At 40.3% G+C, this 11,950-nt stretch overlaps 1 long non-coding RNA gene across 1 annotated transcript; it reads right to left on the bottom strand.

Moving 5' to 3' along the window:
* On the bottom strand, nt 674-11,660 carry LOC106507336. Its single transcript, XR_002346167.1, has 3 exons — nt 11,523-11,660; nt 2,701-2,800; nt 674-894 (listed from the first exon to the last, which is right to left on the bottom strand). It is a non-coding gene; the product is annotated as an uncharacterized LOC106507336 (long non-coding RNA).

Below are 11,950 nucleotides of genomic sequence, written 5' to 3'. Positions count from 1 at the left end.
TTCCCCATTTGGAAGAAGGAAACACCCAACACACCAGCAACTCCCTCCAAAGAGATCCTCACTCCTGGCCTCTTCAACCAGAGAATGAATTCTTGGCCTCCGCATACAGCCTGGAGGTGACTGACTGGCTAATGCTCGAAGAACCAGTTTCACAATCCCTTAATATGCCTGCACATGTGATCTAGCATCTCGCTTGTAGCATATGGATGTCTGGCAACTACTGTGTTATTTGGGGTCTTTATCTAAACTCTAGGCAGGAAAAGTTACATTTCATATCCCACATATCCTTCCAGGTACATGTTGGGTATTTTTAGTGACAACTATTCTCATGGTTACACAACCAGGAATGCTAGGAAAACAGAAATGACAAATACATATTATAGCCCAGATCCATATAACCAATGTGGGCAGCAGGGAAAAACAACCAGCAGATTTTAGCATTCTGCTTTCGTCCATATCTCAGTTGTTCAGAGAGACTGGGAAAGTAAAGCCCTTTGTTATGGTTTGATTGCAAATACATGAGCATTTCCTGGGGATTAGTTAATGGAAACATGTGGAAAGAAACAGATCCACTTTAACCAAAGGCACAATCAGAACAGAATGTCATAGACAATTTATTTTTGAAATAGAAGGGAAATAATAACGCAGTAGAGAGAGTAATACTTACATGCTACTTGGGCGTCTCTGCCTTTTCTGTCCTCTCCTGCTATTGCCCTGGCCTAGTGACTGGTTCTGGCAAATGGACCGAAGGCAGTTAAGAGTGGTAGGAACTGTCCATGCTCTTTCTTCCCCTTGTGCAGCTCCACCTTGAGACGGCAGCATCACACGATGGGGAAAGGCCCGTTATTCTTCATCCGAATGGATCTGTGCAGCAGAGTTTCCTTCCAGTGAGTGCTGGACGTGCGACGTGAACAAGAAAGAAATGTTGGCTGTGCTAAGCTTTTGAAATACGGGGGGTTTCTATGTAACCATGGATATCTCATCCTATCTTGACTAATTCAAGTAGAGCTAATGAATTAGTCTTCATTCTAATAGTAATCAGCTAGAACATGACCTGTTTTCCTTCTTTGTGTTTATATCAGCTTCCTCCCATTTTTTCCCTCACTCTTGAGATTGCAGAAACCTATTGCTCAGAGACCTCTGACTCATGAACGCAATCTGAACTCTTCTTATGCTGATACTCAGCATCTGTATATCAAACGTTTGGATCACTCTTGGTGGTTATAACTATTGTTTTTTTCCGGCACATCCCTGCTGCCTCAAATCAGGCTGAGCCTCCCCTCCAAGCTACATTATATCTGATATTCCCAGCCAGTCTATCCAAACCCTCCTCCCTCAGAGGGCATCCCCTTACTAGGCCTTGGTGGTCCCTCCTTCTTCTGAACTCCTTGTATGTACATCTAAAGCCCTTACTTGATTACTTAACTGTGGGCTGTTTTTGCATGTTTTAGGGTTCCAAAACCTGCCAAGGAAATTGTGGTTTTTGTCTTTAATAAATCCTTATAGATGTCTGCATTAAGACTCTAAGGAATAATCATTTCATCAATCCTGTGCTTTAATAACAGTCTCAAGAAATAAAGTATGTAAATCACATCTAATTTTCTCATCTTAAGCATCAATCAATTTGGAAAAGATAGGAGCCTGTAAAATAGTTCTGAGTTATAAATGTTCAATACAACATTCTATTTATTATTTTAATTATGAGCCTGGTTTTCCTTTTAATTGCTCTATTAGAAAACTAAAATTTCAGTCTTGTCAAAATAGTTCATGAATTGATCTGAGTAGAGCCAAGGCCTGTGAACTTACTTAAAATTCACTTGAATCATTGTCAGTGTACTAAGTGAAACCTGTTCTTTAAGTAACCAAGTGTTATAGGGTGAACTGTGCACTCCCCAAAGATTTGTTGAAATCCTAACCCCTAGTCCCTCAGGATGTGACTTTACTTGGAAATAGGGTCATTAAATATGTAATTCATTTAGGGACATAATTCGTTAAGGTGGGCCCTTAATCCGATAGAACCAGTCTCTTGTAAGAGAGAGGGATACAGGGAAACTGAAGGCAAAGTGAAGGGATAGGTGGATACCGGAGTGACGTCATCCCCACCCGCCAGGGAAGGCCGAGGACTGCCAGCAACAGTCGGAATCTAGGAGAGGGCACAGAACGACTGTCCCTCAGGACCCTCATAAGGAACCAACTCGGCCAACACCTTGGCTTTGGCTTCTAGCCTCCAGAACTGTGACAGAAGCAATATCTGTTGCTTGAAGCAGCTCGAGGAACCTCATATGCCAAGTCTTCGACACAACCACATTTGACAGTAGGTTTTCATGGGGGCCTGCACCCAGGCACCAAATCCTGGCCATCTCCTGTTTTTATAAAGTATTGCTGCAGCACCGCCATACACATCACCCATTGTCACTGCTGCTCAGGTGCTCCAGTGGCAGAGCTGAGAAGTTGTGGAGAGACTTTCTGTCTCTCAAAGCCTAAAATATTTACAGAAAAAGTTCGCCAATTCTTGCTATGTTCTACCAAGCCTTTAGTTAAAAGCCTAAACATATGTAACCGTCCAACTCCAGATTTTTATTTAACCCTCAAGAGTGAAATCCCTTCTTAATCTTTATGTGAGTCAGGACAAGCTGTGCTGCAGCAATAAACGTGTCCAAAGGCTCAGCGTTTCAACACTTAGGTTTACTTTTCACTCACATGATGTCCACCTGGGTCTGGCAGACGGCTCAGCGCAGTGAGTCGCAATGTAGGCTACTTCGATGTCACGTCTCCACCATCTCACACTCTTCCATCCACCCTGCAGGTTTAGAGAGACAGCAGAACTGTTCAAGATCTTTTCATGACTCTGGCTACCAGGGACACACTTCATTTCCTCTCACTTCCATCACAGGGCCCTCTCTAACTGGGAGAAGTAGGAGAACAAACAGAATACTTACATGCCCTATGATCTCCATCATGATAACACTCTGTAGCGTATTAATCACCTAAGATTAGTACTTCAGTGACTCCAGGGACCAAAAACACATACTCTCATAGTCAATTTTTTTTTAAAATAATGATTTTTTATTTTTTACATTATATCTGATTTAGTGTCCTGTCAATTTTCTACTGCGCAGCAAGGTGACTCAGTCACACATACATGTATACAGTCTTTCTTCTCACATTATCATGCTCCATCACAAGTGACCAGACATAGTTCCCAGTGCTATACAGCAGGATCTCATTGCTTATCCATTCCAAAGGCAACAGTTTGCATCTCTTAACCCCAAATTCCCAGCCCCTCCCACTCCCTTCCCCTCCCTTTTGCCAAGCCCAAGTCTGTTCTCCATGTCCATGATTTTCTTTTCTGTGGAAAGGTTCACTGTGCCATATGTTAGATTCCAGGTATAGGTGAAATCATATGGTATTTGTCTTTCTCTTTCTGACTTACTTCACTTAGTATGAGAGCCTCTAGTTCCATGTTGCATCCATGTTGCTGCAAATGGCCTTATTTGGTTCTTTTTGATGGCTGAGTAGTATTCCATTGTGTATACTTCTTAAGTATCTTCTTAATCCATTCATCTATCAATGGACATTTGGGTTGTTTCCATGTCTTGGCTATTGCGAATAGTGCTGCAATGAACATGTGGGTGCATGTGTCTTTTCAAGGAAGGTTTTGTCCGGATATAAGCCCAAGAGTGGGATCGCTGAGTCATGTGGTAGTACTATGTATAGTTTTCTAAGGTACCTCCGTACTGTTTTCCATAATGGTTGTACTAATTTCCATTCCCACCAACAGTGTAGTAGGGTTTCCTTTTCTCCATGCCCTCTCTAACATTTGTTATTTGTGGACTTATTAATGATGGCCATTCTGACTGGTGTGAGGTGGTACCTCATGGTAGTTTTGATTTACATTTCTCTAGTAATCAGTGATGTGGAGCATTTTTCCACGTGCTTGTTGGCCATCTGTATATCTTCTTTGGAGAAATGTCTGTTCAGGTCTTCTGCCCATTCTTCCATTGGGTTGTTGGCTTTTTTGCTGTTCTCACAGTCAATTTTGTTGAAGAGTCACAGACTAGTTCTATTTATAATAAGGTTATTCCTTAGGAATCTCTAGTAGCCATTCATAGACTTGTGATCTTTATAAATGATGAGACCTATACTGCATGAAACATCCTAACTCGTGTTTTTCTTTTCCTTTTGGCTGTTGCCACTGAAACACCTTGTGAAATTTACAGTGCCTTGTAATTAGCAACTCAATGAAGAAACAACTCAATGAAGAAACATAAAATCTGAATACGTGTAACCTGGACACCAGCCTACACATAATGTGAGCACTATTATTAATCTCTGCCTATTCCATTCAGGTGAAAGGGACTGGCTCACACTTTGGTCACGTATGTAGAAAGAGAAATTATTTATGTAGTTATATATGTTTTTCCATATAGATGTGTAGGGTTTTTTTTGTTGGACACAAGCAAGTAGATTAAAGAAAATAAATACCACACACACACACACAAATCTTTGTATTCCCAGCTGTTCCTCCCTCACTGGAAGAGTATCTAGGAGTGAAATGAGGGGTCAGGAAGGTGTTACTCCATTGGCCCCTTGCCCTGTAGGGCGTCATGGAGACAAGAGGGCAGCAGGTGCTTAGGAGGGAGAGAGTCTTGAACAGAGTTTATAGCCCTTGGTGTCCTGATACCACAACCAGACTGCTGTGCTTGTTCTCCTCTGGTCATAGGGCCTGCTCAGGACTTCTGGGGACAAGGTGATTCTTCATTCCCCCACCTGCCTGCCATGGGGTACTCTCCCGACCTTCATGCTCCAGCCCAGCTTGTGTCTCTACCACACAGGGACTGCTGTCTTGTTCTTTCCAAGGCCAGCGTGGCATATCTGGAAAGGAAACTGTGGTTCCTCCTGCAGTATTCCTCCCTCTCTCATCAGCATTCCTTTGCTTTGCAGCCCAAGGGAATGGGAGGGATGCTTTGCCATCTTGGCCTTCACTTAACAGGTGTGTGTTTCTTTGTCCGCTGAGGCTGATTATTTCCCTCCAATCACCTTGGTGACATCTTAGCCTTGAGGTTTATCTAAAATGTGATTGTTGCTGACTGATTGCTTCTAGACAAGCTGATGCAGCTATTTTAAAAGTTCGTGAGAGTCAGGATATTTTTTTTTGAAAATGGTCAAATCAATTCACTTAAAAACATAATTATACAGTCCGATTTTCCTCATAAAAGCCTCAAAAGCATGGTGTAATCGCTTGAATTATTAAACGATGTCAATATGCTTATCATGGAAAAATGTAAATAAAACCAAGAAAAAAATGTTCTGGAAAACAGAAAAGGAACTTCGTCATACACAGAATGATCTTGTGTGATGACAACATATAAATCTGTATTAAATATATATATACTCACTGTGTATTCGTCTTTATCACAGAAAGTAGGTTTTTAAAACATAAAATCAAAGTACTGCAGCTCAATAGGTTTTAAAAAATTTTATGCATTTATGGAGGAAGAAAATATTCAGTGTTTTCGGCGGTACATGAAGTTAGTTACATTTACATGAATTTGACTAATCACACTTGCACCATTTTAAGAAATCAACCACTTCCCAACTCTCTAAGTAACTAGTGCCAATAATAGAATGTGTAGGACCCAAACTGTATCTTTATAGTTTGTAGAGTTTGTTCACATACATTATCTCATCTATTTGCACTGATTCCTACAATAATCTCATGAGGTAGGTATTCTGATTCTCATTTTGCAGGTTAAGAAGCTGAGGCTTAATAGTAGAATTAGTGACCCTCCTAGGAGCACAGGACAACCAGTGTTCCCTGAGTCCAAGTCTCTCAGCGTTTAAGAGGCTCAAAGAAATAAGAAAAACAACATGACTGTTCTTAATTAGTAATCAGAGCTCTTAGTTCATGGAAATATTTAGATATTGTCCCCACGTGAGTGTTCACAAACGGATCTGTTTACTCAGGAATTACTCTACAGCCCTGCTTGCTGAAAATGTCTCTGCATAAGGCCCATGTTTACTCTAGGGATTGGTCCACCTGACCGCTCCAGGTATTTTGACCTTGTTCTAAGCTGGGTTGCATTGTAGAGGACTGGGGTAGGCTTTTGATTTACTTTAGGCACATTTTATGTATAAATTCTGTAGTCTCAAAAAGAGTGAGAGAAATAATCTTATTTCTAACAAAAAAGGCTAAGGATGTTTCACTTTGGAAAATCCTAACTTTTATTTCATCATAAGATTATTTGATGTTTCTCATTTTTTTCAAGTCCTTAGTGCATGTAAAAACAAAAAAAAAAGAAATTTTTCTGTGGAATCAATATTAATTATCTTAGGAAAAATGTATAATTATAATTGGAAAATTCCAGAAATTTAATAAAATAATAAAATGTTAATTAGTATCTAAAATATATAAAGATCCAGAACCCCACGTCTTTGAATCTCCAATCCCTATTTCTGATGTACCCTGGCAAAATTTTCTTTTTCTTGGGCTACCAGGGAGGTCAGAGTCTAATTTACAGCTTAATTTGCATTAGCTATATCTTAATGCCCTTCTCCACTTCTTCTGCAAGATTTTACTGATGCTTTGAGTTTTATGTTGATGAGATACATGTTTTAATTATAATTTGCCATGATTCCATTATGGAAGTTGATGTGATTTGTTTATCATTATTTCAATGTTTATTGAGCACTTACTATTAGGTACAAAGATAAGCAAAACATAGCCTCTGCCTTCAAGCAAATTATGAATTCACACAGAGACAAATAGCACATGCATAAATACAAAGACATAAGGTCCAGAAATGTGCATGAATCAAATATATATTAGTTATAAAAAAATTAACAGATTCCCCCATCTCATAACTGGGAAGGTAGATACTAAATAGATATTTGTTGAGTGAGTGAACAACGTCATGTCTGGCTAGAAAAATAATAAAACACAAAACACAAAGAAATTTAAAAATAAAATTTCAGATAAAAAGTGTTAGATGTTAAAAATCTAGACGATATAACATTCTAGGGTGATCTCAAGAGAGATGGACCATGGAGCTCTCACGTCCTCCTTGTCCCAAGGTATCTCGAGGGATGAGCCCTTGCAGAGTGGAGAGCATTTCGCAGTGCTCCAGAGTCCCTCCCGACTTCCCCACTCTAGATGTAGGTTGGGCTCCCTGTTATACTGTGGACCTCACTCACCTGGAGCATATGATGTAGAATCTGGAGAGAACTCTCTGAGTAACCCAAAAGAACTTACAAATGCATTGCAAAACGTGGGTAAGACTTGTTAGCGTGGTCCCATCTTGTTTGTGCAATAAAAATAAGTGAAGGTTGAAAGTATCCAAGGAACCAAAAAATCATCCCAATAAGTCAGATTTTACCCCCTTCACCATTTTTCTCAAACTCATTAGGGAGAGACATGCAATAGTTTAATCTTGAACACCGCCAATATGTGAAAGGTCTAATGATCACAGAGCATTCAGGTATGAAATAAGCCAAGGACAGAGGTGCCAGGTCAGACCTTTCCTTGAAAGACACATGCAGTGGAGGACAACTGAAAAGATCAGGGTTAAGATTTAGCCCCTGTCTATACCTTAAACTACTTTGCACTGAAACTTCACTGACTCTAATTTTAGGCACTAAATAACAGCCAAGAAAAGATTAATAAAGGCCATAAATACTTCGGTTATTTCTGAATGGGTTTTTATAATGTGCTCAGCAATGGGGAATGGTAAACAGCCAGGTCTAGGGAGTTCTCCCGTGGCACAGCAGGTTAAGGATCTGGTGTTGTCACTGCAACAGCTCAGGTCACTGCTGTGACGAGAGTTTGATCCCTGACCCGGGAACTTTCACATGACAACATGCCGCTGGTGCAACACACACACACACACACACACACACACACACACACACACACACACACAAAACGAAAAAAAAAAAAAAATCAGGCCTAGCATCTTCTTCCTCTGCCTCCTGCTTTCTGTATCCCAAGCTAGAAGAATATGTAGACACAGGTTTTCCTCCTCCAAACACACTGAATAGGTGAAATGGCTTTCATTTAGATCTGATTTTTCCATGCCTACTTTAGTACCTATTTACACGATCTTTCTAGGTCTTATTTGTGTTATCATTCTTTCTGGCTTTTTAAATTCTCTTTGTTTATTTTTTCTGAGCCTTCAGCAGAACCAGATTTGGGGGCACTTAACCAAAACTGCACCGGCTGTTGACTACACCAAAGTTTAGGGCTGGCTCTAAGCAAAACTGTAGGTGAAAAATGATAGTTCAGCACTCCTGGGTCTTCATTTCTAGAAGCTGCCCCTTTTTGCCACGGTCTTACCCCCTCTTCGCCTCCCTTTCTTTCTCCTCTTATTACCATTCTGAACCCAAATACCACCCTCCCCTCCCCCCAAGGCCCTAGGGCACCCGCTCCTGTCTCTCTGCTGGGGTCCTGTTTACTCAGACCTGACTTAACTGCCAGGTGTTGGGGGCTAAGGCTTCCCTGTATCTCAAGGCACATGCTGCCCGCTTTGTGTTTCTGTGTGGAGGTGATGCCCTCACCAGAACCTTCCTTTATTTTCTGGGTGACTTGCACCTCTTCTCTGATACCAAGGATCATGGGAAGAGCCTGTTAAAGTGAACAGACATGGGTCCTCTCAGCCCCGTGCTTTTGGTTCCTTAGGTCTGGTTTGGGGCCTGGCACCTTTATATTTAAAACGTGTCCTAGGTTATTCTTACGCAATGAGAACTCATATATATTTCAGATGGCTGCTTTTACTCTTCAGAGAGCTCAAGTAAGATGAGGTTCAGATAGGCAGGGGGATAAGGCGAAGCCCCTTTGGAGGCATTTACTTAAAAAGCTAAAGTTTGAGGAGGCCCAGGACTCACGGCAAGCCTTTTCCAATAATAACTCATTGTGGGACCTAAAGGCCCCCCCTTCTTCTGCTTTGTTTGCTAAAGGGAGCTATAGAGGATGCTAAAGATAAGGTGTGGTGGAAACTAGTCCAGGTGCAGGCAACTGACAGCCCACCAAGAGACTTCTACATGGAAAACTTTCCTCTGAGTCATGGAACACATCTTTTTGAAACACTGTTTTGAAAAATGTTTTTTTTAGGGGAGAATGTTTCCAAGTCAACAGCAATAAACTCACCTATCTGTATAGTTCAGTGCTACTCAAACTTTTCAGTCTGAAAGCTATGCTCTTAAAAATGACTGATGACCTCAAAGGATTTTTTTTTTTTAAAGTATAGGTTGTATCTACCAATATTTACTGTACTAGGAATAACAACTGAGAGATATTTTCAACCTTTACTTATTAATTCATTAAAAATAATAATAATCCATTTCATCAGTACAATAATCCTTTTTTTTGTGAAAACCAACTGTTTTTCAAAACAAAAATAATGACAAAGAAGAATAGCAGTGTTTGTTTTCACAAATCTCTTTATCGGTGGCCCAAGAATGGAGAGCTGGACTCATATTTGCTTCTGCCTTCAGTCAAGAGTTGACTGCAGTATCACAGGTCAGAGGTGGCCTCTGGGAAATATCCCCGCCCACCCCCCACAGGCAGAGGATGGTGAAATTTACAAAGGTGACTAACAATTTGGATTTATTATCAACAGAACTTTGACCCTGTGGGCCTCCTGAAAGGCTGTGGGGAGGTTTGACAAACATGTTGAGAACTAGACAGCTTGCCCACCCCTTTCCACCTTGATTCTTTGTTTTTACATGAACAGGATTTTATAAGAGACATACCAGAGTATTTTTTTTTTTTTTTTGTGAATGAAACTTACCAATGGTGGTTTTTAATGCTGCTTTAAGGAATGTTCAAAAAGAAACATTTGTTGTTGAGCTGCATGTGAACAGACAGGTTTCTTTTGCAAACGATCTTCATAAATTGAATTTAGTCTCATGTTTATTTTTTCCAGGCAACATTTTATTTCAAAAAGACTTCTTGGAGTTCCCGTCGTGGCGCAGTGGTCAACGAATCCGACTAGGAACCATGGGGTTGCAGGTTCGATCCCTGGCCTTGCTCAGTGGGTTAAGGATCTGGCGTTGCTGTGAGCTATGGTGTAGGTTGCAGATGCGGCTCACATCCTGGATTGCTGTGGCTCTGGCGTAGGCTGGTGGCTACAGCTCCGATTAGATCCCTAGCCTGGGAACCTCCATATGCCGTGGGAGCAGCCCTAGAAAAGGCAAAAAGACAAAAAAAAAAAAAAAAAAAAAAAAAAAAAAGACTTCTCGTGGGAGTTACCTTGTGGTGTAGCAGGTTAACTTAGGTCCCTGCTGTGGTGCAGGTTTGATCCCTGCCCTGGGAACTTCCACATCTCATAGGTGTGGCCAAAACAAATAAGCAAACAAACAAAAAACCAAACAAAAAGACTGCGCGAGGATAGAAAAAGAATCTGGAAATTGGTACAGGTAGTTGTAGCAGAATGTGTGACACACTGACTACTTGGGGATATGATTCATTTTGGGAATCATTTCAATTAATCATTGGGGTTGGTGTCAGCCCAAGTAGTTGGATTTCGCTTGTCAAATAAATATTAGATATGAATGAATGTTCTTTATGAAGTGTGCACTGAAGATTACAAAAAGGTAAAAGAAGGCTGTCACTGACCTTGTGGATAGTATAAAGACTGTGTGAGAATACACACACAGTGTGTGTGTGTGTGTGTGTGTGTGTGTGTGAGAGAGATGATGCGACAGGACACAGTATTGCGACATATTCCCAGATAAGACCTTCTAAAACGGGACATATAAGTTAAATCGCTGTGTAATTTTGTATTCACAGCTACGTCTGTCCCACTGTAGCCCATAAATGTCTGGAAAGGATTAAAAAAATTCCTAAATTCCAGGTTTCCTCACTGAAAGTGGAGGAGTGTATCTGACGATATAGGACTAAAGCAACATAAAGGGAGTCACTGATGTTTGTGAAGTAAGGGAGGTTATTTTTTCAATTATGACAAATATTTTGCAGAATAAACACTGTACGCTAATGAACCTTTTTAAATTCCAACATGCCATGGATGTGTATAGTTGCAAATTAGAAATAACAATGTGTACAGTTCTAAAGCTCTAAAACCCAGCACAATACTTAGAGTGGACCCAGTGAGTTAACTGCATGAGAAATCTCTGTACCCATTGAATTAACTGCCAAAGAAGTGACTATTTCAGTCCAGAACAGTGGAGAGGGCGGACCAAAAGAGAGAGAGAGGAAAAAAAAAAGAGAATCCTAGAAGATGATGGGGAGTTAAAAATACAGCAGAAAATGAGGATGCAGCTAGGACCCAGCTGGAGACAAAATCACTCTTGGGTAAGGATTTTGCCAATGGCGTAGCACAATACACTTTTAACTTTAACCGGCGGTACTAAGTGTGAGTTATCAATTGTTACTCCCTCCAGTTCAGTTTACTGCGTACACACTACCCGCTTCTTGTAATGCACTAGACGTGGGGGACCAAGGTGTATCAGATGTTACTCCTGCCCTCAGAGAATTACATTTCTAAAAATTACTCAATATTACTTACCTGTGAGATAGATGCTTGATAATATATATTTCCAGGATGTCATTCTTTTCCTTTTCTCTCTTTCACAATCGAATGCAGTCAGTCAAGGTTATTCAAACCTAGTAAATAAAGAATCAAATTTTTAGCAGGCTTAGAAATCTTCATCTCTCTTGTATTAAATATATGACAATTAATTTATGTATCACTATCAATGATATCTATTTTCCTCTGTATTTATTTTAAAATTTATTGTTCTTTCATTCATTTGCAGTAAAGAGACCATTTCATTTTTTCCTGAACACTTCCTTGCTTAGATATTCCTTTTTAAAAAGATATCGTATATTACACATTTATATTTACATAGACACAGGTAACATTCTTTGTGTACCTGACCTCACCGCCTTCCTTTTGTTCCCCAGAGACAACCACTATCCTTAAGTTCATGTTTT

Source organism: Sus scrofa, chromosome 7, assembly GCF_000003025.6.
Source record: "Sus scrofa isolate TJ Tabasco breed Duroc chromosome 7, Sscrofa11.1, whole genome shotgun sequence".
Lineage (NCBI taxonomy): Eukaryota > Metazoa > Chordata > Mammalia > Artiodactyla > Suidae > Sus > Sus scrofa.
Note: the sequence above shows the minus strand (reverse complement) of the source record. Positions and strands in the feature narration are given on the sequence as shown.